The sequence below is a fragment of the Sminthopsis crassicaudata genome, chromosome 4, assembly GCF_048593235.1.
Source record: "Sminthopsis crassicaudata isolate SCR6 chromosome 4, ASM4859323v1, whole genome shotgun sequence".
Lineage (NCBI taxonomy): Eukaryota > Metazoa > Chordata > Mammalia > Dasyuromorphia > Dasyuridae > Sminthopsis > Sminthopsis crassicaudata.
Window position 1 is genome coordinate 325,966,830 of NC_133620.1, and position 24,983 is coordinate 325,991,812.

Genomic DNA, 24,983 nt, shown 5'->3' on the forward strand with positions numbered 1-24,983 from the left:
GTTTATCTTCAGTCAATTTTCAGTGATGCACTACTTTCCATTTCAGGTTTTCTTGGCAAAGATGGTGAAGTGGTTTGCCATTTCCTTCTCCAGTTACTACCCATTCATATATACACAAAAAAATCAATCTACTATTGGAATATCATCTGTATGTGACACAAAACAGTTAATCAGAAGGCCAGAAGGGAATGGGAGATGAGAGTAACAAAATTAATAATATATTTTATTAATACAGTTGATATATTTTTTTTTATTCAAAATGAAAGGGGGGGGATCAGCTCAGTTTGTTCAAGGTGGTAGAAATATATCTTAATCTAAAGGAATTAGTATCTAACTTCTTCATTTTAAAGATGAGGAAACTGATTCCCAAAGATTTAGTAACTTATCACATAACTAGATCCCTCTGCAATGCAATGATGCTAGAAAACTTTGAAGGAGTTACAATGAAAAATACTGTACATACTAAGAAAAAAAAACTGAAGTCTGAATGCAGACTGAAGCATATTTTGGGTCTATGTTCCAAATTTTTCCTTTCTTTCCCCCACCTTCTCCCTTAAATGGCAGTTAGTCCAATACATGTTAAATATGTTAAAATATATGTTAGTTCCATTATACTATACATATTTATATAGTTATTTTGCTGCATGAGAAAAATCGATCTAGGCAGGAAAAAAAGCTCCAGAAGGAAAACAAAATGCAAGCAAATATCAACAGAAAGTGTGAAAATGCTAAGTTGCTATGCACTCGATTCCCACAGGCTTCACTCTGGGTGTATATGGCTTTCTTCATCACTGAACAATTGGAACTGGTTTAAGAAAATTGGTTTAAGAAGAAATTGAACTTAAACTGGTTTAAGAAGAAATTGAAACTATTTCTAGTCACATGAAAAGGTGTTCCAAATTGGATCAGAGAAATGCAAATTAAGACAACTCTGAAATTACCACTACACACCTCTCAGATTGGCTAAGATGATAGGAAAAGATAATGACTATTGTTGGAGGGGATGTGGAAGAATTGGGGCACTGATACATTGTTGGTGGAACTATGAATGGATCCAACCATTCTGGAGAGCAGTTTGGAACTATGCTCAAAAAGTTAGCATACTGTGTATACCCTTTGACTCAGCAGTGTTTCTACTGCACTTATATCCCAAAGAGATCTTAATGGAGGGAAAGGAACCCACATGTGCAAAAATGTTTGTGGCAGCCCTTTTTGTCTTGAAACTAGAAACTGGATTTCAGTTGGAGAATAGCTGAATAAATTATGGTATATGAGTGTTATGGAATGCTATATTTAATCCTAAAGGGAGCCACCGAAGTTGATTAAGAGAGTGACATAAATAGATTTCTTCTTAAAGAAGATCATTTTGGCAGCCTTGTTAAAACAAAATTTAAAAGATTTTTTTAATGAATTTTAATTTATTTTATAATTATTTTATATTTATAAATTTTAAAGTAAAATTATTTTCCCACAGTCACCTGCTCTGTGTGCATATTTTTATGTTATGTATATATAAAAATACACACACACATATATATACACAAACTTAGACATTAAGGATTTTAATGTTTTTTTCTTGGTCCAGAATTAGGGGCCAAGCCAAGAAGAAGTAAAATCAGCTATGTACTTGAGAGGATTTTTTTTTAAAAGGTTAAAAAAAAAAAAAAGTCTTGGTCTCAAAGAGCATACAAGTCTAAATTGAGAGACAACATGGGAACAATATGTAGAAACAAGATATAGAAAAAATAAATTGGAAATAATGTTGGAGGGAAGGCACTAGTATTAAAGATTAAATTATCCTTTCTCACTATATTTTTAAATATATAAAATTAAAATACTAATTATATAGATAACATAGTAAAATACATATTTTTTTAAAGTTCACAAATCCTTATCTTGTGAACAAGTTAAGATCCCCTGGTCTAGAGTAATTCCTGTGAAATAGAACAGAGATTCCACCATTAAAAAAAAGTGACTTATTTATTCTGTCATTCAACAGCCAGCAAAGAACAATCAAGTTTAATCGGTATTTATGAACAAAAATGTATTTTTTGCTTCAAAGCAAGCATAGCACATTTAATGAGAATGGAAGTAGACTCTTAGGATGAGACAATTTTTTCTTCTTCCTTTGCTGGTAAGTTTTCCCTTTCTCTAAAAAAAGGAATTCTTAATTTTTATTTTTTTTTTTTTTTTGTATTTATATGTACTTTTGGCAATCTGATAGAGCCTACAGATCAACTTAGAATAATGCTTTTAAATGCATAAAATAAAAGCACATAGGATTACAAAGGAAAACCAATTATATTGGGATGCAGATAATAAGTTTTAAAAGTTTACAGATCCAAAGGTGAAGAACCTTTATAATAATTGACTAAAACTTATTTACTGACTAAATACAATAAGGATATTAGAAATAGTCATTATGCTATAAGTTATTAAACTCATATAGTAGGTTTGACTTCTCAACACTTCCAGATATAAATAATGACTGTTTCCATTTCTTTTAAAATTCATTATGTAATTTCAAAAGATATATCCAGTGAATGAAGAACTACATCAGACTCCTGGTTACTCTTCTGTATTATGGGACTATATTATACACAAAAGCATTTTGGAAAGTATAAAAGTATGTAGAAAATCTCAGTACTCTTCACCTCTAACATAGATCTGTCATAAGTATTAATTATATGCTAAACATTTTTATATAGTTTATGAGAAATATAAATCTTTTGAAAATGTTTCTGACCTAAAGCACTTTCTAGTTTAACTTTTTTTGTGTTCAGATATAAAGGCAAAATGCCCAAAATTCCTTCCTCATCTCTATCTCACGGCTTACCTAACATTTTTTGGGTCAGACTTTTTAAACTTTTTTCTTTTTTTTAGTTTTTATTTTTCCAAATATATGCAAAGATAGTTTCAACATTCACCTTTGCAAAAACCTTGTGTTGCATTTTTTCTCCTTTTCTTCCTCTTTTGCCCCTCCCCAAGGCAGCAAAGAATCTGATTTAGATTAAAAATATGCAATTCTTTTTAAACTTTTCAATATTCATCATATTGCTTAAGAAAAATCCAATCAAATGGCTTCCCTGATCTCTTTCGGGTTGCAGGTAGAATCCTACCTTCTATAAGAAGCCTTTCACAAACATCCTTCTTGGATTGCACATGTATATTGGATTACTTGCTTTCTAGGGGAGGGAGATGGGGAGAAAGGTGGGGGGAAATTTGGAACACAAGGTTGAATACTATCTTTGCATGCATTGGAAAATAAAAGGCTATTATTAAAAAAATAAAATAAAACAAAGATCCTTCTCAGTGTTAGGAACTGCCTTCTAAGCTTAATTCCAATTTATCTTGTCTATATGTTATTTGTATAGTATTTGTACTGTTGTTTCTCCCATCATACTAAAATCTTTGTGATTAAGGACCTTTTTTGTTTGTATGCCTTTCTTTGTATCTCTGGTATTAAGCACAATTTCTGGTCATGTATGTAGGCCCTTAATAAATACTTCTTGACTTAACTGATCTGAATTTTTTCAGTCATCCTTATAGGCCACCTGTAAGGTACCACATGTCCATGTTGCAGTTTGATTTAAAAAACAAAACAAAAACAACTTTACAATCTTAAGTAGACTTCTTGATGTCCTTAATCCTTGCTGCTGGGAAAACTGAGGCACGGAGGCCACTTCAGCTCAGAAAAATTCGCTCTCAAAATTCATATAATTTCTGACTTTCCTTTGGTAGATAGATCCCCAAATATTTTACACTATCAACAGTTATTTTGAATGGAATTTCTCTTTGTATCTTTTGCTGTTGGATTTTGCTGGTGGTGTATAAAAATGCTGAGGATATATGTGGATTTATTTTGTATCCTGCAACTTTGCTAAAGTTGTGAATTATTTCTAATAGCTTTTTAGTAGAATCTCTGGGGTTCTCTAAGGATACCATCATATCATCTGCAAAAAGTGATAGTTTGGTTTCCTCATTACCTACTCTAAATCCTACTCTAATCTCTTTCTCGACTTATTGCTGAGGCTAGTGTTTCTAATACGATATTGAATAGTAATGGTGATAGTGGGCAAACTTGTTTCATTCCTGATCTTACTGAGAAAAGTTCCAATTTATTCCCATTACATATGATGCTAACTGACAGTTTTAAATCTATGCTCCTGACTATTTTAAGGAATAGTCCATTTATTCCTATAATCTCAAGTGTTTTTATTAGGAATGGATGTTGGATTTTGTCAAATGCTTTTTCTGCATCTATTGCCACTCTCAAAATTCAAACAACAAACAACCAAGGACCTAAAACTCTTAATTTCATGTTCCTTTTTGAAGTTTTCATTTTATTACAATGAAAAAATCTGTATAAATTTCCATTTTGGGACTATGACAATACATTTATTTTTGTAGCATGTAAAACACATAAAATACTTTCTTGATAGTATTATACACATTTTACAAAAGAGGAAACTGAAATTCAGTGTGATTACATATGCATAGTTTGCTTAAGGTCTCATATTTGGTAATTCATGGTGTCAAAACTAAATCTGCACTCCCATTTCCTATATTTCCATCATCTTATGCTAGATTTCATTCTGGATGTAATTATTTTGGGAGTAAAAAAATAGTACATGGTATTTCTTTGACCCTCTGTTTTCCCTTCTTTAACATGAGGGAATTGAACTAGGTGATCTTTAAGGTTTGTGATTTCTAGAAGGAATGTCAAATCACTTTTAAACTTTGGCCTGGGAATCAGAATACTTGAATTCAAAGTCCCAGTTGAGTTTTAACTAGCTATATTGCTGGGGAAATCTATTCCTGTGTATATTAATATTAGAACTGCTTTTCCCCTGTCCTGATCCATAACTAACATGCCCAGTAGGATCAGCCCTTAAAGAACCTCTCTGCTGTGTTTGAAACTGTTGACCAATCTCTCCTATATACTCTTCTCTCTAGGTTTTCAGTACTATATTCTCTTCTGGTTCAGTGGCATGTATTTCTCCTTTGCTTATAAACTAAACATATATTGCAAGGTCCTGTCCTAGATCCTTATCTTTTCTACCTATGCTGTCACTTGATGACTTCATCAGTTCCCAATTACTTCAGCTATCATCTCTCTGCTGATGACTCAACTCTATTTTAAAGCCTGTTCTCTTTTCCAGTTTCCTTTAATACACCAGCTAAACTGAACTCTTATTTTCTCCCACCGATCCCCAACAAATGAAACCAAAAACCTTTCACCCCACTTTTACATCTCCCTCCTGCTCTCATCTCAGCCAGGTTTAAAACCTCATTATTATCTCAGTGACCTACAAATCAGATCACTTTTGCCTGGTCTTGTTCTTTCCCTCCCCATACACAGTGTCTTGCTTATGTCTTTCATTGCTATTTGTCTTGACTAGGTCTTATCACTGGACTCTAATGACCCTGCATAGTTGTGACTCACTTAAATCCAATTCATGACATTCTTCTCCAAATGTCATTGGTCTTCTTCCAGAATGAAGGATAAACAAATATTTCTTCCTCAACCCACCTTCCTTACACATAGCCTAGTTCAGGGCAGCAGTAGTCTGTTTGGTTATCATTCCTCTACTTTCTCTTTTCTCCAATCTATTCTAAACAGAGCTACCTCAACAATTTTCTTAAAAGTGAAGGCCTAGTTATACTTATTTTTTATTTATTAAAGCTTTTTATTTGCAAAACATATGCATGGATAATTTTTCAACATTGACTCTTGCATAGCCTTCTGTTCCAAATTTTTCCGTCCTTCTCCCCACCCCCTCCCCTAGACAGCAAATAATATAATTTATGTTAAACATGTGCACTTATTCTGCACATTTCCACAATTATCATACTGCACCAAAAAAAATCAGATCAAAAAGGAAAAAGAAAACAAAATGCAAGCAAACAACAAAAAGAGTGAACATAGCTCCACACTCAGATTTCACAGAGCTCTCTTTGGGTATAGATGGCTCTCTTTATCATAAGATCATTGGAATTGGCCTTAGTCATCTCATTGTTGAAAAGAGCAACATCCATCAGAATTGATCTTCATATAATTTTGTTGCTGTATATAGTGATCTCCTGGTTCTGCTCATTTCACTTAGTATCAGTTCATATAAGTCTCTCCAGACCTCTCTGAAATCATTCTGCTGATTGTTTCTTATAGACCAATCATATTTCATAACATTCATATCTGGTCATATTATTTACTGCATCACATTTCCTTCCTCCTACCTCCATATACATTCGCAAAACTCCCATCAACTCCCTGTTGCTTTGAGAATAAAATAAAAACTCTTCTGTTGGATGTTTAAAGAACCTCAGAAACATCCTCTTCTACCTTTACAGGGTTTTTTGTTTTGTTTTGTTTTTATTTTGTTCTCCTTTGCTCTGTGTAGTCTAACCATAATGAACTGCTTGTTGTTCTTCACATAGATTCCTCCATTTTCTGCTTCCTTGATGGTCTTTCATGACTCCTGGAATGGACTTCCTCATTATTGACTCCATATATCATTTTCTTCAATACTTAACTCAAGTATTGTTTTCTTCATGAAACTTTCCATGGTCCTCTCAGATGCCAGTGTACTTTTCATAAAACTATTTTGTGTGTCTGTTGGTACTTAGTAAGTGCTTATTGAATAAATGGTCTACAGTCTTTTCACTCATGAATCCCCAAATTAGTGTTTTTCCTTTATGTACTCTAGGTTGAATACAATGTCTATTGTATTACTATACAACCTGACAGGCTATGGAAACCATATATCAATGGAATTATGATTCGTCTTTATAAATAGTATTCCCTTCAGTGATAGAGATTGCATTTCATTCACTCCTGCCCCTCTTTGAGTTCTTGTTCATGTCTTCCCATGAGTTTGCCATAGAAAGGGGTCTATACAATGTTATGTGTTAATGATTTCCATTACTCTTTAGGTGATACCTTTCGGTGTCTCATTAAGTGGGTACTATCTGCCAAGTACTGTGCTAAAGTGCTGGAGATAGAAAATGAGACAATCCCTTCCTTCTCTTTTCATCCCACCCTCTCTCTCCCCTTGGGCTTCATAAGAACAAGCTATATACAAGATAAATAGGAAATCATTAACAGAGGGAAGAAATAGAATTAAGAAGGATTAAAAGGCTGCCTGTAAAAATGAGATTTTACTTGAGACTTAAAAAGTGCCAGGGAAATCTGTAGGAAGAAGTGAAGAGGGAAAACATTCTAGGCATGGAAGACAGGCTGGGAAAATGCCCATGGCAAAATAGAGTACCTTTTCATGGCACAACCTGGAGGTATTGAAGGTATGGGGCTGGGAGAAGATAAGAAGGCTGGAAAAATAGATGGAGACTAGATTATTGACGTCTAGGTGCTAAATTGTGAATAGAATAAAATATAAAATTGACAGGCCTGCAATAAATTGGATATGGAGATGATAGAATGAATCCAGGATGACTCCTAGGTTGAGAGCACTTAGGACTATGAGAGAGGTAGTTTCCTCTGCAATATTAAAGAAAGACAGGAAGGGGAAAAAGTTGAGGGAAAACAATAATGAGTTCAGTTTTGGTTATTTTGAGTTTTAGATATGCCCTGGACATCCAGTTTGGCATTTCAGAAAGGCAGTTGGAGATGAAAGATTGGAGGTTAGCAAAGTTTGGAACAGGATAGATAGATTTGAGAAATATAGAAATGGTCAGTAAATCTGTGGGAGTTGTTGAGCTCACCAAGTGAAGTGTAGTATAGAGAGAGAAGAGAGTCCAGGGACACCAATTATTTGAAAGCATGATCTGGAAGAGGATACAGCAAAGGAGATAGAGAAAAAACAGTCAAATAGGGAGAAAGTGTTCTTAGAGGAGAAAAGTCAAAAAGCTACAAAGAAGGAATATTGAAATCCATTGGGTTTGACAATTGAGAATCCCTAGAAATTTTTGTAGTGCAACAGTTTTGAAAGTCAGGTTTTATGGTATTAAAAAGAGGAGAGAAAGTAAAAGCATCTATTATAGATGGAATTTAGCTGCAAAGCAGCAGAAGATATGACAGTCCAGAAATGAACTGATCAAGTGAAAATTTCAGGTTTAATGGCGCCATGTGTACATTTGTAGGGAGTATAGGGAATAAGCCAGGTGACAAGGAGAGATTGAAAATAAATCAAAGAATGGTAGTGACAAAGGTTGAAGTCTGTTGGAAGAGATAGGATAAAATGGAATCACTTTTAACAATTAGGGCTCTGGTAAGGAGTAAGGTCACTTCATTGTGTGAAACAAGGATGAAAGAAAAGATTGTAGCAGAAAACCACAATGACAATAACAGCCTTTTTGTGATGAGAAAGTAACAAAAAAAGTAGATAGTTGTCAGGTAGGTTAGCCAAATTGTGGCATACAAATGGAATATTATTGTATAAGAAATTATCATTATAAGAGGGTTTATTTACATGATGGGCTGCAGAGTCAAATAAACAGAAGAAAAATATATGACTACAAAAATATAAGTGGAAAGAACAGCAATTCCCCCCCCCCCCCAAAAAAAAAAGAGGAAGTGAATGCTAATAACTTCTTAATTTGAATCAATGGAAGAGTTGAATTTTAACATCAGATGTGAAAGACTGAGAGTATAGAAGAGTATAGAATATTGCATGTACTATTAATCTTGGTTTATCTTTTGATATTGCCAAACTGCTTTTTCCCAAAATCTCCCTTTCAAAAGAATTCTTTGTTACAAGGAATGTTTTGGTGAAGTCTGTGAAGGGGGGGGGAAACATAGGAGGGATTTATTTAGAAATGAAACTATCAGTAAAAATAAAATTAAAATAGCTAATGACAAAAATTATAGAATTAAAATTTTTTGATAATTTAAAATTCCTTTCTTGAGCTTTATATGCTAGTCGTAACTTTTAATTAAGCATTCTGACTTGAGGCATTTATAGACTATATTTAAAAAGGCTTGCAAGTCTTGTCCTCTCTGTCTACTCTTTGGCTATCATTCCTATTCACACGTTACTAAACAAAACTGAGGAAATCTGAAAATAGGCTGACTGGGTCCACTCTGAATAAATCTCAGCCATGTCCTCACTACAGCAAACAAGTCCTTTTATGTCTCCCTAATGAATTAATTATTTCTGCTCACCAGTGTCTTTTCCAAATCTTTTCTTTCTTTCATAGCCCTTCCCCTATGGTTCTCTTTCCTCATTCTCTCAGCAGAGAACCTTGCCTCATGTTTCACTGGAAAAAAAAAAATGAGGCAATTCACTTACAGCTCCTTCTTTTCTTCTCATTATCACTCAGATATCTTCCCCTCCTCTATCTCACATGAAGAAGTGGCTTTTCTCCTTGCTGAGGCAAACTTTTCTACCTGCACACATTATCCTATTTCATCCTATTTTCTCCTGTAGATTCTTCATTCTTTTATCTTTACTCTCTCCCTGTGTTTTAGTTGCTCCAAACATTCCTATATTTCTTATTGTTTTTTCCTAACTTTATCCCCACTAGCTGTCATCATATATGTCTCCTCCCTTTCTTGGTTAAATTTTTTTGAGAAAACCATTTACAACTGGTTCATCTACTTTGTTTCCTCTCACCCTTTTAATTCTAGCTTCTGATCAACTAAAACTACAGTCTCCAAAGTTACCAATGATCTCTGTCTTCCTTTTTTCTCTTTTCCTCTCTTCAGTTCCACATTCTTTCTTGAGAATTCATGACATTTGCCATATTTGAGGGCATAGAAAACAACAAAAAGAAGGAAAAAATGCTTCAGTCTACGCTCTTGATACCAAGAGTTCTATCTAAAGATGGGTAGCTTTTTTTAAAAGCATGAGTCCTAAATTGAGCATACCCTTTGATCCAGCAGTGCTACTACTGGGCTTATATCCCTAAGAAATACTAAAGAAGGGAAAGGACCCTGTATGTGCCAAAATGTTTGTGGCAGCCCTTTTTGTAGTGGCTAGAAACTGGAAAATGAATGGATGCCCATCGATTGGAGAATGGGTGGATAGATTATGGTATATGAATGTTATGGAATAATATTGCTCTGTAAGAAATGACCAGCACGATGAATACAGAGAGGTTTGGAGAGACTTACATGAACTGATGCTGAGTGAAATGAGCAGAACCAGGAGATCATTATACACTGCAACAATGATACTGTATGAAGATGTATTCTGATGGAAATGGATATCTTCAACATAGAGAAGATATAATTCAGTTCATTTGATCAATGATGGACAGAATCAGCTACACCCAGAGAAGGAACACTGGGAATTGAGTATAAACTGTTTGCACTATTGTCTTTCTTCCCAGGTTACTTTTACCTTCTGAATCCAATTCTTTCTGTGCAACAAGAAATTCAGTTCTGCATACATATATTGTATCTAGGATATACTATAACACATTTAACATGTCTGGGATTGCCTGTCATCTAAGGGAGGGAGTAGAGGGAAGGAGGGGAAAATTCGGAATAGAAGTGAGTACAATAAATAATGTTGTAAAAAAAATTACCCATGCATATATGTACTGTCAAAAAAAAGTTATAATTCTAAAATTAATTTAAAAATTTTTTTAAAAAGCATGAGTCCTTTGAAACTGTGAAAGATTATCTTTGAAGGAGTTAATAGTTTTTCATTTAAATTTACACATTGTTCTCCTGGTTCTGCCCACTTCACTTTGAATCAGTTCATAGAAGTCTTCCCTATTTTTTCTGAACTATCCCCTTTCTTATTTCTTAAAGCAGAGTAGTATTATACTGCATTCATCTCCCATAACTTGTTCAGCCATTCCCCAATACTCCCTCAATTACCAATTCTTTGTCACCACAAAAAGTTACACTATTTTCATACATATAAGTCTTTCCTTTTCTTTGATTTCCTTAGGATACAGATCCAGTAGTTGTATTGCTGAGTTAGAGGACATATACAGTTTTCTAGTCCTTTGAGTATAATTCTAAATTGCTTTCCAGAATGGTTCATAGCTCTATCAACAATGTATTTTTTCCTACATCCCTTCAAGCATTTTGTCATTTTTCTTTTCTGTTATTTTAGCCAGTCTGATGGATGTGAGATTGTGACTTCTAAAAAGTAACTACTTTTAGGGCATCCATTGCCACCTTTGTAATTTACTTACAAATAATATTTTGTCTACAAAACAGGAAGTGTTAAACTTTAAAATTATAATTAGAAGGTGTGAAATGGAATATACAGTTCGGGCCACAAGAGAATATGCATAGATAAGCTCCCCTCAGGGATGTTGTGAGTTGAAGATGATAAGATGTAGCCAGATAAATGTTTAAATTAAAACAAGTTAAGTACATGAAAAGAATATAAAATACCTATTAGATCAAGTAAGGGAAAAAAAGTTATCCCAGTTGGATGATATTTTATTTGGGCCTTTAGGGATAAGTAAAAATACCTCTGTTGGAGTGATTTAAGAATTGTGAGATAAGCTTTGAGGAGTGTGAAGGGCCTTTGCCCTTAGGACAGAACTAGGAATAAACAGGTAAATGCTGAAAAGTGGCAAATTTAGACTAGAGATGAGGAAAAACAATTAGAAGAACTATACCTCAGAAGGTAATGCATTTCCCCTTCACTGGACATCTTAAATCAGATGATTGCTTGTCATGTATGTGCATCTGGAATTTGATAAGTGTGCATTTATCCAAGTTAAGTTTTTTTGATGAGAAAATCCTTATATGAGAAGTCATTGTCTTCTTGGGTCTTTATGTGTAGTTTTGAACTATGGCTGTCTTTGTCATATGTACTTAGCTCCAGACCAAATTCCATAAAAACATTTCTATTGTATTTTCCATAACATCAAACATAATACTTGGGTATACTAGATCCTCATTAAATTTGGATGATTTGTATGTTTATTTAAATTATTCAAACCATGGCATATAAACCTTCCTATTTAGTGTCTTACTAAATCACTCCTAATTATTTGTTAAAGGTGATAGAATGGATCTCCTAGCACATAGTATCTAGCAAGTACTTAATAAATGCTAGCTGATCAACTTATCTACTTATACATGTGTATAATTTTTTGAAGGTTTGTGGTAAGTCTTCTAAAAATAATTTCCATTCTAATAATGAAGACACAGAAGCAATATGGCACAGTGTATAGAAAGCCAGCCCTGAGTGTTAGGAAGCTTTGGTTAATGTTCCATCTCTGACATTGTCTTATATCTCTATGGGCAAGTCACTTGACTTATCAGTGCCCGTGACAGTACTGGAATTCTATAAAATTCTCCTGAATTTTGCAGTTTTTACTAGCTTTAAAATCAAAACCAGCTTCTTTCCTTTGGAAAAGGAGGCAGCTATTAACTACAATTTTTAAAGATATATAAAGGAGAAAAAAAGGCAGCCAGAACAGCCTGAAATATCCATTAGAATCTTTAAGGGGTATTTGGGAAAAGTGAATTTTTTGTTTTTATTAAGTTAATATCTTAAACATTATCATAACTACTGAATTTACTGCTCTCAATTTTTAGTAAAAGTGGAGAAGTTGGGTTCTTTTGCATCTTTCACATAGCTATCTTACACAAAAGCTCAAGTCAACATGGGGTCCATAGGGCCATTTTATTTTACTTTGATACCTACTGATTTATACTACATAATCATTATATACATCAAAGATTCCTATGGTTTAGTTGATGGCAGAAGCTCTTAAATTTTTTGCCCTTAAGGCTTCTTTAAATATTTTTACTAAATGTTAAATATTAATTAAATTATTACTAATTAAATATCATAGGACTTCTTAACTAGTAAGGGTCCCAAAGAAATTTTGTTCATGTGGGTTACTTCTATCAATTTCTGTAATAAAAATTAAAACCGATAAACTTTTAAAAAGATTTGTTCATTATAGAAATAACATTTTAATGAAATAGTTCTATTTCACAAAGCAAAAAATATTTAATGAGAAGAGTGGCATTGTTTTACATATTTTTGCAAAACCTTTTAGTTTCTGCCTTAAAAGAAGCCAGTAGATTCTTCTTTCTGCTTTTTTATTCAGTCTGTTGCAATATGTTTTGCTTGAAGTAAATGAAGACAATTTGACTTTACACAGAGATATATTTGCAAAAGAATAATTTAATAAGTAATTTCTTAGTATTGTTATGAAGTATTTTTGACCTCAGAGACTTCCTGAAAGAGGCTTTGGGAGTACACAGGAGTCTTTACCACTCTTTGAGAACTGTTGCTCTGTTTTTAAATTGGGATCTTTATTCTGCATCAGTTTACAAAAGTCTTTTAATGTTATTATGAGTTCCTCTTTTTGTTTCTTAATGTACAATAATATTCCATTATGTTCATATACCACAGTTTATCCATCCCCTGAATGATGTGTACCCACTTAATTCCCTTTTTTTTTTTTTTTTTTTTTTTTTTTAAGTAACACAAAAAGTATTGCTTTGATTATTTTAGGAACTTTTCATCTCCTTGGGATTGAATGAATCCCCCATATGGGGATCACTGAAATAATTGAATGACTTTTCATACATAATTACAAATTGTTTTCCAGAATAGTGGGACTAGTTAATAGCTCAAACTGTAGTAATTTAGTCTTCCTACCATTGATTTATTTCTATGTTGAATCATTTTTTTAAGCAGAGATTTTTATCACTTTGGAGTCTATTATTTCTCTATTTTGAATTATAGCCCTGAATTTAAAATTCTATTCCCAGACAGTGTCTTTTCAACCAGATACTCCCCAAATCTGCCTTTTTCTTTTTCATTCCTTACTTTTGACTGCTGGCAGTATTGAAAACACACCTTGTGTCCTTAAAGCAACCAGTAAGTTCTTAAGCTTTTGTTACTTGATTAAGATTTCATAATCTTTAACAATTTTCAGTTCCTTTTTTCTTTGCTATTTCATTTGTTTTTACATAAATTAGTAAAAATTAATTATTGCCATCCAGTTTGACAGATCTTGGGAGATGATCAGTCATCTACCTTTAGGAAGACTAGATCTTGGTTGTCAGTTTGACAAATAATGCCTCAGTTTCCCTTAGCTGGGAGTCAACAACTAGCATTTTTCTTCTATTATTCAATGAACTTTCATTTGACAACAGCTATTCATCTACACCATCATGCTTTAGGGGTCAAAAAGTTTTTTCTTCAGGATATTCAGTTTAGGAACATATTTTTGAAATAAATTCTAAAGTAAGAGCTTTAAATGAAAAGGGATGGGGGGAGGGAATGAGAAAAATACTGTGCATATATCCTCGAATCTAGATGAGAGAATAGTTATTATGTAGGAAGAAGAATTGAGACACTTAGAAGTTTGTAAAAGACAAAAATCCATGGCCTCTGGTACCAAAGTAAGAATGACTAATGGTCTTCATGCCAAGAGATAAATTGATGGAATAAAACCTGTGTGTGACTGAAATGTGGCTCTGGATACTTTATTCTGAAGAAGTAGAATAGGTAAAAGGAGGGAAGAGGTGAGATTGTATGTTGTGATGATAATGGGAATCTGGTGGGTAATTGAGTCCTCTCTTTTAGAATTTGTGATAGAGAAGGAAAGGAAAACAAGGAATAGTATGACATGCAACCTAGAGTTTAGAAGAGATTTCAATAGGTTCAGAGAAGAATAGGTAAGATCAAATTTTTAAGGGAAATCAACTCAGAAGGCATGGGAAACTCAATTGAAATTGAGGATGAAAGTGGAGTTGTTTGAAGAGAGCAGTATGGATGCACAGGGAACTTAGCAATCAACTTTTAAAAAATCTGTGTACAGAAGATGGAAAGGTGCAGGTAATTAACATTATATATTTAAAAGTCTGGCATATTCATAATCAAGTAGGGTCATTATTGCTAAAGCTCAGAATGAGCTTAGTGTAGTGGCTGTTCTGGGGCAGCAAATTTTGTTTGTTTTTTGGTAAAGCTATTTGGGATTCATCAGTTGCTAAGTGGTCAAAGGATACAAATAGGCCATTTTCAAAGGAAGAAAATCAATTGCCAACTGGGGGGATATTAAAAAAAAAAACCTAATAATTTAAGGGAATGCAAATTAAAAGCATATCTGCAATTCCTTTCCACATTCATCAGGTTGGCAAAGTTGCTTGGGGGAAAAAGAAAATGACAAATTATGGAGAGGCTGTGAAAACAGTCACATTTGATGCCCTATTGGTGGAGTTGTAAATTGGTTTTGCTGTTCTGGAAAGCAATTTGGAATTATGGTCAGTGTTACTGGATTGTATATATTTTTGACCCAGTGATAATTACAAGAAGACCTTTTATCCCAAGGAAATCAAAGAAAGAAGGATCTGATATGTACAAAAAATATTTATAGCTACTCCTTTTGGTGGCAAAAGAATTGGAAACCTAAAGGAATGCCCATCAGTTGAGGAACAGCTAAATAAATTATAATATATGTAGGGTAATTAAATAATGCTATGTAATAATAAATGGAAGATATAGTTTCAGAAAAACTTCAGAATTGTATAAACTGATGTAGAGTGAAATAAATAGAACCAGGAAAACAATTCTTGCTATTACATCAGCTTGTAGAATCAAATAATTTTGGAAAATTGGAGAACTCTGATCAACTCTGGTCAATCATGATTCCATAAGACTATGATGAAGAACGCTGCTCACTTCCTGCCAGGTGATGACTAATAGGGAGATTGAAACATTTTTTGGACATGGCCAATATGGGGATTTATTTTGCTTAACTATACTTGTTATAAGGACTTGTTTTTGTTTGAGGCTAAGGAGAAGAGAGGGAAGATTCTTGATAATTGAAAAAAAAATTTTTAATTACCTAAAAAACCTTACATGGGTAAAGAACAGGATCAAGAAGTCTTAGAACCATATCTCTGGGTGGATAGAATGCTTTTAACTGATAGGAGAGAAAAGGCAGAGCTTCTTAGTTTGTTTTTGATTGTGTTTTTTTCGGCCAAGGAGAATGATTTTTTCTTTTTTTTTTTTTTTTGAAAATTAATCGAGATATTTAATAGACAGTGCAAACCATAGTTTCATCTGAATATAAATGTATGTACATGTTCCAATGAGCTATATCAATCAGTTATCACAAACAGCAATAAACACTTCTGTAGAGCTATGTTAAAAAATGTACAGTTGGAATTTAATTCTAATAATCTCTACCTGCTTCCAAGAAGACTTTGTCCATTTCAAATCAGTTTCACAAACTTAAAAAGAAAAGGTGATCTGGTGTGAAAGGATAGGAGTGGAGTGATAAATACAAAGCCAGTCTGACAGTCAAAAGATATAAATACAGCTTATTACAGCTGACCACAAGAAAGAAACTTAACGACTTCTTTTTAAATGTCATACAAGACTTAAAAAGGCATGTGGGACAGTTCAACTGACTTAAAATGACAAAGACTACATTTGAAGAGCATTTTAATTCTGAACAAGAAATTCCACTTGAGGATCCAGCAACAAGTTAGCATAGTCCAAAAGCTGAGTGCTGGATTTTGCAAATATATTTTATTTTACAGAAATTCAACATTATAAACAGCAAGCAACTCCCTTCCCCTGCTCCCCAGCCAAACCTCTACCGCTTGGTGCAGACCATGCTATCCAATATGCAGAGCTGCAGGCCCACTGCCTTGGATTAAGATCCAAGAGATAAAGATGGTTTTCCTCCCCCACACCACAAGCATACACCCAACTGCAACAGGTGACCATAGTCTGTTTTTATACTAGCCCACAGAGTTGTATCAGTTACATAGATTCAGCCCAGTTTTCCAGCTCTTTCATGTCATCCTCGTCCTCTTCCTTCTTCTTGACTGGCTTTGATGGTAGTGCTATAGAGGGCACATTTGGTAGTGGGACTGTTTCTGGACCATTGATTTCCAGCAAATTTTTGTCTAGTTCCTCTAGTTCTGCCATGAGTTCATCCTCATCAAACTCTTCTCCAAATCCTACAGGTTTGTAAATAGCTGTGGATATCTCCTCTGCAAGTTCTTGCTGGTCAGCAATGTCCTGCATTAGCTCGTCTACTTTATCAATATCCATGTTGTCATGGGCAGCCTTCATAGCTTTTGCAGCATAACCCATGTTCTTGAGTACTTCAGTATTAGTGTTGGCATTCTCAAGGGCTTCCCTTTGAAATTCGATTGTCGACAATGTACCATCAATCTGGGCCAGCTGTTTCTTGTATCTCTTCTTGCCCTTCAGTGCTTGAAGGGCAGCTCGCTTGTTCTTGGTACCGTGCTTTTTGGCTACCGCCAGCTCCTGCTCAATCTTCTTCTCCAAGAACTCCTGTTTCTTGCTCAGCATCTCCTCCATGTCCTGCAGCTGCTGGATCGCTTCCTGCGAGGTCGGGCCACCCTTGCCCCCAGACTTACCCCCACCAGACCCAAACAGTTTCCCAAACCCCGACATGATGCCGCCATTCCCACCTCCCATCCCCTCCACTGCCCAAGGAGAATGATTTTTGCACTAGAAATAACAGCCAAAACTTTGCATACTGTAAAATTACAAAGATCATCTAGTCATTCTTGATAAGTCAAATATCTTGACCCAAATGACCTACATCTTTGGATAATGAAAGAATTAAGGTATTGTGTGTGATATTTGAAATATTACTAAGAGAGGTGTTGTAGGATAGAGAAGCACAATGTCCCAGTTTTCAAAAATGGGAAGAAAACAGTCTGCAAGCTGTTGACCAGTGAGCTTGATTGAACTTCCTAGGAAAATTATGAAACATATCATTAGAAATAGTGAGCACCAGGAAAAGGAGGTGATGGTTGCAAAGAGCCAGCATAACCTTTCATAATTAGGCTATTAGACTCAACTGTATCCTCTTCTCCCCCCCTTTTTTGGAAAGGTTTAACAAATTAATGGAAAAAAAGGAATGCTACAGAAATATTTTACCTAATCCTAGAAAAGGATTTGATAAAGTATATCCTGCTATTCTTATGGAAAAGATGGAATAATATGGACTATTGAAATTTACTTCTACTTGTTTTGCCTCAAGTCTCTCCCCTTTACATAGGTACCAAAGTCATTTTTCTAAAGAGTAGGTCTGATAATGACTCCAGGGGTTCTCCGTTAACTCCCAAATCAAATATATAAAGTTCTTTTTTATTTAAAGGTCTTCATAACTTCACAACCCTTCCGATTGTTTGACTGTTATACTTTTTTTCCTTCACATACTGTCAACCAGCTATATGCTGGTTTACTGGATATTCCTTTTTCAATTCTCCTCCCATCCTCTGCATTTGTTTCTTTATTGTCATGGTCTCTCATGCCTAAATTAGTTTTCCTCTTCACCTTTACTTATTAGAAGCTCAGACTTCCTTTGTGACCCAACCCAGAGACTACTTCCTATAGGAAGCCTTTCCCAGTCCCTTCAGTACTAATGCTTTTTCTCTGAGTTTATCTTTCAATTGTTCTGTTTGTCTTGCTTACATGTCTCAGAGTATAAGCCAATGAAAATGGGGCTGTTTTATCTTCCTGGGTATCTCCATAGTAGGTTTTTCATAAATGCTGATGAACTGGTGCTAGGTGGTTCAGTATATAGAGCTCACAGGGCCTGGAATCGGTAAGACCTGAGTTCAAATCTAACCTCAGACATTCACTGGCTATGTGACCCTGGGCAAGTCACTAATCTGTTTGCCTTAATTCCCTGGGTAAGAAAATGGCAAACCACTTCAACATCTTTGCCGAGAAAATCCCACATGGGGTCATGAAGAGTGAGATACAATAACAATAAACAGTGTTTTCCAAAATGGGGATTTGGTACTCTTAGTGGGACTTGGTATTATTGAAAGATGTGATCAACTAATTAGAAGGGGGGAAAATGAGTCCCATTCCACATTTTCCTACAATAATCAAATATGGAATTATCTCCCACACAAGTGTATTACTTCCTTCACCCATTATTGTTCAGTATTCCTTCATTTTTCACCTTTCCACTATTGATATCGAATTTATTCCTCAAGGTAGTTATAATCGTCTGGTCCCCAGTACTCATAGAATATCCAAGAATAACTTCCTTCCTTTCAAATATCTTTCTTCCTAGATAATCTCAGGCTGAAGTAGGTACTCTTCTGCAATCTGATTCTGTGTTCCAGCTCAATGGCTGGTGACTAAGAATGTTATGTTCTCAACCAACTATTCCCTCTTTAGTTTTGGCAGGACACAATAAGTTTCACAGGATGAAGAGGCATAACATATGTTATGATATTACAAATCTCATTACATTCTCTTTTCTCTCATATGTATCCTTTTTTTTAGAATTTGCTTATTTCGGCAGAAGATATCACCAATCTTTTCAGCCTCTGTAAGTCTCAGCCTTGTTGAACTTCAAAACAAGGTCATTCTTGACTCTTCATTCTTCCTCAACCCAAACATTAGTTGACAAACATCGTTGTTTCTCCTCCACACCTCACATTCATCCTTTTATTTCCACTCAAACAGCCTCCACTATAGTTTAGTCTCCCATTACCTCTTACCTGAACTCTTTTTAGCCTCCTAATTGGTTTTCCTGACAAAATCTCTCCTCACTCTATATATCTTTTACATAGCTCCCACAGTAATATTTCTAAAGTACAGGTTTGATTAAATCATTCCTCCACTCAATAAATTTTAGTTTTTCCCTATTGTGATGAGGATAAAATATTTCATCTTTATCTCATCCTTTAAAATATATTTTTGTTTAGATTTCATAATACAATTATCAATATGGTATGTAAATTTACATACACACATACTGTGTACATATACACACATATATGTATGTATGAATGAGAAGGCCATGTGCCTAAAATTTTTTCACTGGACTAGGTGGTAACATTTGAGTGAATTCATAACTATTTAAATGATCAGACTCATAATTATGATTCCTTGACAGGTTGACATGTTTGCAGTGGAGTATTCTAAATTTGATTTTGTGTTGTTTAACAGAAAGGTTTAAATTATAGAAGGGATGACCAAATGCAGGGTAAGAAAAGCAGCTAGACAATTTGATCCATAAAAGATATAAGGACTTTTTCCAGTCATATCTGACTGTCTGTGACTTTATTTGGGGTTTTATTTGGTAAAGACACTAGCGTGGTTTGCCTTTTCCCTCTCCAGCACATTTTACAGATGAAAAAACAGAGGCAAAGAGCTTATGTGACTTGCCCAGTCACACAGCTATTAAGTTTTTGAAGCCAAATTTGAACTTTAAAAGATGGATTCCTGACTCCAAGCTAGGCATTCTATCTACTTAACTATCTTGAAAACTTTAGTGGACTACAAACTCAAAAAATAGTTAGCAGTGTGTGTGTAGACAAAACCAAAATATGATTTTGAACTGCATTAAGAGAAAAGGTGATAGTCAAGATTGTCAGAGATGGCTCCACTGTGATTTTGTCAGATCATATCTCAAGTATTGTATTCAGTTCTGGATACTGAAGATTAGGAATGTCATTGATAAAGTAGAGAGCTTCCTGAGGAAAGGAAACAGGATGATGACAGGTTTGGAGTCTTTGTCAGGTGAGGATAGATTTAAGGAACTAGTCATGTTTAGCCTGGAGAAGAAGAAACTCAGTGGAAAATTTGATAGTCTGTTGTTGTTTTTTAAGTATATGAAGTATTGTTTATTAAAAGCAAATTAGACCTTTCTCTGCATGACTCCCAAAGGGGCAGGAGTCATTGGCAACTAGAATGAATGTGATAGATCTAAGCTTTTGATGTAAAGAAAACTTCTAGCAATTATAGCTATCCAAAAGTGTAAGGGACTATTTTGAGAGGAAGACATAGTTACCTCATGCTTATACAGTATTTCAAAGTATGTAATTTGCTCACTCTCACTCTCTTTCTGTGTGTGTGTGTGTGTGTGTGTGTGTGTGTGTGTGTGTGTGTGTGAGAGAGAGAGAGAGAGAGAGAGAGATCTCACTTAAGTTTCCCAATAACCCCTGAGATCGCTCCTGCAGTTCTCGCTCTGTCACCCACTTCCCTTCATCATTTAGGAGATAGTTAAGATCTCCTTGCTCTTTGCAACAAAGGTTACATGGTCACTTGTAAAGATTGTGGCAAAAAAAAAAAAAAAAAAAAAAAAAAAGATTTTTGTTTGGGCACAGATTTTCTATATACTATATTTATAGGAGTCTAAATGGGGGAAAACTCTATATCAATATGTATTGGCTTTAGAGAGAGATCATTTTATGTGTTCTTCCAAAGGCTCCATTGAGTAGTTGAGAACATGATAGCTGATGAGGTTTGATTTTCAAAAGATGTCATGTCCAAGTTATCTTATTTAGAGTAATGACATAGAATGTAATTCTTATAGGAAAAAGATTCCAAAATGAAGTAGAATGACTCATTTACATAGCTCTTTTGGATCACAGAGGACATTCTTTACAACTTTTTTATAAGGTGAATAATATAAAATATCCTCTTTTTACTCAAGAAAGCAGGCCTGATGGTGAGAAGATTTAATGTAATATCCATCCCCTCTCTCCCACTCCTCACCCTCATTCAGATCTAGACAAATCTAAACAAGAGATAAGGAAGAAAAGTTAAGGACCTGAATAGAAATTTTTTTTGGGGGGGGAACACACACACACACACACACACACACACACACACGGATCCCTGGTCAATAAAAAGGAATTTACATTATTCTCAACTGTGTTTTGGATCTTTGCAAAGATTAATCATGTTTGAAGCAAAAAGACTCCAAAAAATGTAGAAAAACAAATAATTATCTTCTTTACTGCTTATATTGCAACTAAAGTTATGTTCATTATATAGGGTCCTTAAAGAAAAAAACATAAAGTAATTGAAGACTCAAGTAACATTCTATTAAATGGGTCGTTTTCATCAAAGAAAATTAAAATTATGAGATAACATCAAAGATTTAAGGGATGCAACTAAAGCAATTCAAAGGAGGAACTCATTTTCATCAGCAAAAGAGAATGAACAAATCAATTAATTGGATATGCAATTAAAAATTTTTATTAAAAATAAAATTTAAAACTCCCAACTAAGTAACAAATTTTGAAAATTAAATTGAAACCAAAAAGACTATTGAATTAATAAAACTAGGATCTGATTTATTTTTTTTAAGATCAGTAATAAAAGCTAAACTGATTTTTTTAGAAAAAGTTATTCACAACAAAAATGAAAAAGAAATTACAGTTGAAAAAGAAACAAAGGAATAGTCCAATATATGCTGGCAAGATTGGTAACTTAGAGGAAGTGGATGGATACTTGCAAAAGTTAAAAAAAAAAAATCCAGATTAATAACAGAAGAAAGACTACTTAAATAACGCAGTGTCACAAAAATAAGTTGATCAAGCAATATATGATTTTCCAAAGGAATAAAAACTGTAGGACCAAATGGTTTTTAGAATAAATTCTATCAGACTTAGAGAACTTTTAATCTTTCAACTATGTAAGCTGTTCGCAATAGTAGTAAAAGAGTCTCTTCAAATCTTAAGAAATTTCCATAACAAGACAAATACAGTCTTGATAGCTGAGCTACAGGGGGATAACTGCAAACTAATGTCCATATAATAAAAACATTTTAAATTAGATATTAGCAAATAGGCTATAGCAACATAAAAAGTTTATACATGATGACTCAGGTTTATACTGGGAATTCAGGGTTGGTTCAACATAAGGGAAACTATAAATACAGTAATGTAATCCTTTATTTAGATAATAACATAGGTCATTTGAAATTATACTCTTGGTATTTGAAATTTTACAATAGGAACAATTTTTTTTTCTTGCAAAAAATTTAAACTTTATTTCATTGGAATAAAAATGTGAATTATTAAGCAAAGGAAGGATATGAGACTAATAATAAAGTAGTTATGTCATGTTCACATTATCCTCTTCAATTCTGAAAAGTCACTTCTTCCTCATTTCAATAAGTTTGATGGAACCCAGAGTTGCCACCTTATATTCAAATTTCTGAAAACCACATACTTTTAAAAAATGTACAGTATATTAAGAACAGTAAAGACTCCTTCAAAAGGCATGGAAAAGAATATTTTGCTAGTTCCAAAACAGTGATACCTAAAATGGCAAATATTGCTGTATGTATATTTATCCTTTTTACTATAATTCTAAAAATAAAATATTGTATTTATTAAGTTTGCTTTCTCATAACTAATTATTATTTTTGATTAGGAATGCAGTGAATTATAGAATGGAAAAATCATTTAGCTATGTACTCAGTACAAGAAATAATTTTGAAAAATAAGCTATTCTCTATTCTCATTAATATTATAATTAGGGAAGACATCACAAAGAATCATTCAGTTTCATGGTAGACCGAAAGGCCAGATAGTACTTAGGGTTTCACCTCAGTGTAGCTACAATTTGATATCTCTGCTCAAGTCAAAATTGGTCATCACATTGATCTAACTTCTAGTGTTTTGGGGGGTTGTTTTCCTTTATATTCTTGTCATTATACACACTTGATTTAGGGCCAGTGCTTGAAGCCTTTCTAGCTTGGTGGAGGCCTGCTTAAAGCCAAAAGGGAAAGATAAGAGAGAAAGGGGGAGAGATTAACACTTAAGAAACCATGGGTTTCTTTGGTGTAGTGCAGGTTTCAGTACTACCACACTTTTAATAAACAGTATTAGGAGTTACGGTTAATGATAATAGTAACTTAAAATATGCAAAATACTTTACAAATTTTAATCTCATTTTATCTTCACAGCAATCCTGGATATTATTATCCCTATTTTATAGATGTGGAGACTGAGCCAAACAGAAGTTGATGATTTACCTAGGATCATACAGCTAGTATGTGCTGAATTTGAATTCACATCCCACATTCTATACCTTGTGCCATATTGTTGCCTCATCTGATATCTCACATTCTGGGGATAATCCTTAAAATCCATTTCTAGGTTTATTCATAAAGCCATTAAATTGTTTTAATACCTGCTACAACTTGTACTCCACAGATAGAGCTCTTGAAAATCCTGGAACCAATTCTATACCTTGATGAAGTATCAGAGTAGAATTCTCATCAGAGTATCATGGTATAGTGGAAAAAAGGATTTGGAATTAGAGGTACTTGGGTCAGCTTCTGTCTTTAGTACTACGTGTGTGAACTTGAACAATTATTTTGACTTTATGTATCCCTCCAGGTCTTTATATAGGTATACAAATACACTAAGCATTTAAGACGTTGCTAAAAGCTTAACAACTTATGTAAAACATCTGGTGTGTGTGCAGTAATTTTTTAAATTACATCTGTTACACAGGATTTCTTCAAGAAAATCTATTTCATGAATTCAGCAAAATTCCTGATAATGATGATGGTGGTGATAGTGCCTTTCCTTTTTTAGTGCTAATTTCCCCCTTCTCCCCCAGTTTCTTTTGATCTTAAGAACGACTTCTTGAGATAGGTAGGATAGTTGAAAATAGACACAGAAAAGTTAATATATTAATATCCATATTTGGTTTGGTCCATTTTCAGGAATTAAACTTTATGCCTCAATCTTTATGACATATTGTATATTTTTAAAATGGTGTCTCCAGTGAAGTAGATATTTCAACATTGATCACATTTTCTTAAGGTTCTGAAGCATTTCCTACTTGAATTACTACAATAGAGAATACAACATTGATTTCCCTGCCTCAAGTCTTTCCTGTGTCCAATACATCTGTCATATTGATAATCTAAAGCAAAAGTTTAATTCTGTCACTTCTCTCCTCAAAAAGCTTCAGGATAAAATATAAACTTCTGCTTGATATATAAAACTTCACAATCGAGTTTCAGCTTCTCCTTTACAATTTATTATATATTGCTTCCCTGTATATGCTTTTATCTATCCAAATTCTTCTACTTAATGGTCCTTGTCTGTGATATTTATCTTATGTCTCTCTTCCCAGTACTTCCATCCCACTCTTTCCCTATCTTTTGCCTCTTAAAAATTCCCAGCTTTCTTCAAAGCTCAGTTCAGGTGCCAGTCAACACACTTAGTATGTTCTTTCTAGACACTGTTAGAAGTATGAGATACAGTTACAAAAAGAAAATAGTTCTTATTCTACAAGGACCTTGAAGGAAAAACAATGGACAAA

General features: G+C 34.0%; 1 protein-coding gene and 1 pseudogene across 1 annotated transcript in view; one reads left to right on the forward strand and one right to left on the reverse strand.

The window, feature by feature from the left end:
- The window catches only part of GNA13 (G protein subunit alpha 13), a 61,357-nt gene that overhangs the window by 15,498 nt on the left and 20,876 nt on the right, over window positions 1-24,983 (forward strand). The gene's annotated exons all lie outside the window — the stretch shown is intronic.
- On the reverse strand, window positions 16,602-17,330 carry LOC141538782 (charged multivesicular body protein 4b pseudogene; annotated as a pseudogene).